Here is a 3946-nt window from a genome sequence, read left to right as displayed (position 1 = left end):
ATATACATATTTCTCTCTTATATGTATATATAAGTATATTTTTACGTGCATATTTTTATATTTTTACTTTTACATATATATATATATATAACATTTACTTTTCTTTATACAATAATATTTAGATCTAATTCTTATTCACACATCGTACATTTTTTTAATTAAGAAAATTTTTATATATATATATATATAAGTTCATTTTCTGTCTTCGTCTTTATGTTTTCGTTTCTCATTGTATTTAACGTTTTTTGTGATGTCCTGTACCCATATATTCATGTATGTATACATATAGATATAGGTATGTACATATGTACATATAGATATAGGTATGTACATATGTACATATATATATGTATGTACATATATGTATGTATATATGCATATATTTATATATTATTTATGTTATATATATATATATATTTATTGCAAATCTTTTACTTTTTTATATTTATATATAATTCTTATCTACATTTGCAAATCACATATCGTACCTCTTTTTTAATGAGCTACTCCGCGTCAGTCACTGGGGTGATATTTGATCACTTTATAGACTGTTTGAGTGCTGATTAATTTTCTGGAATGGGATAGCTTATCCCATGGGCAAGTAGAAGCTCTTTTACCTTGGTTGGTAATTTACCTAGGAGAAGGAAGTTTCCGAAATAAAACCTGAGGTCTTGGACGTTCCTGGTTTTGTCAATATTTAGGTCACACCGGCGAAAGTCTTGGGTCAAAATGTGGGAGTAGTGCAGTTCAAGGTACACCCACTGAAAATTATTTATCTGCACAGTTACTTCGTGTACTCCAAATCTTGGTAAAATCATTCAATTGGTTGGTTGGCAGAAACCTGAATATGCACTTGTAACTTACTCTAAGATGTCTCAAACAGTTTCAGTAAATAGCAAAAAAGGCTTGGGAACCACAGGGGAACAGGTCTGGCTCGGTAGGTATCCCAGTGTATTACAAGCTGGACTCGGTCTTCATCCTGCCACTGTGGTCAAACAATCTTCAAGAAAAAGTAAAAATAAACATCCTTTGAATTTTTATTGTTGCAATGTGCACACACTTTTTGATGATAATTTCAACACAAGGCCAGAAAGGCGTACTGCACTTATTGCATGTGAGCTTAAGAAATATTCCCTTGACATAGCTGCGCTCTCTGAAACTCGTCTCTCTGGTGAGGTTCAAGTAAATGAACCTACTTTTGGAGAGGCTTACCTAAGGGTCAGCGTAGAGAATCTGGTGTTGGGTTTGCTCTCAAGAATACATTAGTATCTTCCATTGCAGAGCTTCCAAGTGGTATACCTGAACGGATCATGTCATGCCGTATTAAACTGACAAAAAGTAGGTTTCTTACCGTTGTCAGTATTTATGCATCAATGATGTCCTATTCTCACGAAACTGTAGGACAGTTTTATAATGATCTTGCACAATTATTGAGGAAAATACCAATTTCTGACAAGCTGGTCATATTGGGAGATTTCACTGCCAGAATTGGAAAGGATTATGTTTCATGGCCTGTTTTAGGTCGACATGGGATTGAAAAATGCAATAAAAATGGAGTAGCTCTTATGGCGTTTTGTACTGAGAATAACCTGGTTGTCACCAACACTCTGTTTAAGCAGAAAAATAAATATAAAGCCACCTGGATGCACCCAAGATCTAAGCATCTCATACATTATATTCTGATCAGAAAACGTGATATGAAAGACGTTTCTAGCGTTCGGGCCATGAATGGGGCAGAAAGTTGGACTGACCATCATCTAGTGCGTGGAAAAATAGAATTTTCGATAATGCCTAAAAGTCAATAGTCTGGTACTAAGGTACCAAAAAAGTTAAATGTTGCAAACTTTAAATTATCAAGCAAATTGCAAAGATTCCACGATGCTATAGAAAGTATCAATCTTGACCCAAATAATCTATGGGAAGATTTCAAAACTAACCTTCACTAACTATTCTACCTATATGTCTGTGCACACCTTTGAATGCAGTGTATGCCAGAAAGTTTACAAATCCAACGGATGCATCAAAAGACATTTTAAGATTCACAAAGAGTAGGACATATCTGCATCTGTTGGTGGCTCAAATCGGTGGTGGAATCTATGTGGGTGTCTTTTCAGAACATCGTTTGGTTTAAAAAGCCACATCATATGCCATGATGGTGATAAAGTGTAGATACAGGAGGTAGTCAAACTTTGCATCAGGAGTAGACAATCACCACATATACATACATACTTATATATATATATATATATATATATATATATATATATATATATATATATTATCTATCTATCTGTCTGTCTGTCTGTCTATTTAGCTATATATACATACACATATTATACATATTTTATACATGTATAATATATAAAATCTATCTGTCGATCTGTCTATATATTTGTACATATAGTGGTAATGGATGATCTCTGTCATTTGTCGGGATGCATGTAGATGTTTGATCAATTGAATTATCTATAGCATTGGCATATGTGGCCGACCATTCCACAAACACATGTATTCTGATCTTAATTCTGAGGGACAGTTAGCGAGGCACAGCGTGTAACAAGGATGTACGTTTGGAATTACAATGTACAATTCACTCAATAAACTTCTATGCAGCTGTCACCTACTCAGCTTCACTTAGTGATTTGATACCAAGTTATAGAAAGCTATTTTTGGCCGAGATGTTAAGCCATGGAGTAGAACCCGGAATACCGGGATAGTGAAGTGAACTTCACCATTCTGTTATACTGAACACATTCATTCACACGCACATGATATATACGTGCATATACACGAGCGTACGTTCATACATACATACACACACACATACATACATACATACATACATACATGCGTACATGCATGCATACATACATACATACATACATACATACATACATACATATATACATCATTTATACATACATACGAGGGAATGCTGAAAAGTTCCTGGCTCAACTTTCCTATCCCCTTTACAGGGCGTACAACACTAACAGACAGCTGCAACGAGCGTGTGAATCTGAGAGGGGAATATGCTGAACAAAATGCAAATTAACTGAACTTCCTGTATTTTCTTTCACTCAAAGCCAGGAACTTTTCAGCACTCTTCGTACATATATCCACAGATATATACATACATGATCGATTTTCCCGTTAGTTTTGACGTATGAGGAGCCAACGATCAACGGCTGTTAGACAACATTGTTAGACTGCTTTGTCTCCAATAGTAAAAGCTTGTTTAGGACCAGCCACACATTTTGGAAACATTTTCTGCTGCAGTAGAAATTTGATGCAAATATTTGTGATAAACTCAATGAGTAACAGATTTCAGGATTTTCTATTGAAATATCTCCATCTCTGGGCTTAGATTCCAGCCCACCATGGCAGGTTAAATATGCTCCTAGGTATTAAACCAAAGTTTCTAAATCCTCGCACATGCTTATACACCATGTAATTCAATGGCTGTTGATTCTTCTTAGTTTAAACGACCTTTGACAGCTATTGTTTTTCATCCGGCAGGGTGTCCACAAAACACTGTACATACTAAACAGACTTGGTTGTGTTGTTGGTTAGTCATAGTCACTGACGGCACACCATGCAACAGGCTGTACTGGGTTACATGTTACCAATATCACTCCAATCAAAAGTGACCTCATTTACACTGGCACGCGCTCGGAACTCGGTCGGTTACGACGACGAGTGAGTGTTCCAGTTGATTCGATCAATGGAATAGCCTGCTCGTGAAATTAACGTGCAAGTGGCTGAGCACTCCACAGAAACATGTCCCCTTAATGTTGTTCCCAGAGAGATCGAGCGCAAGACAGAATGTCACCAAGTTGTCACTTTGAATTACAAGTATTACTCTTTATTACCAGCTGAGTGGAGCTGGAACGATCGTGAACCGAATACTTTAACCACTATGCCACGCACCTACATACATTCATGCACA

This window comes from Octopus bimaculoides, chromosome 9, assembly GCF_001194135.2.
Source record: "Octopus bimaculoides isolate UCB-OBI-ISO-001 chromosome 9, ASM119413v2, whole genome shotgun sequence".
In the NCBI taxonomy this organism is placed as follows: domain Eukaryota; kingdom Metazoa; phylum Mollusca; class Cephalopoda; order Octopoda; family Octopodidae; genus Octopus; species Octopus bimaculoides.
Note: the sequence above shows the minus strand (reverse complement) of the source record.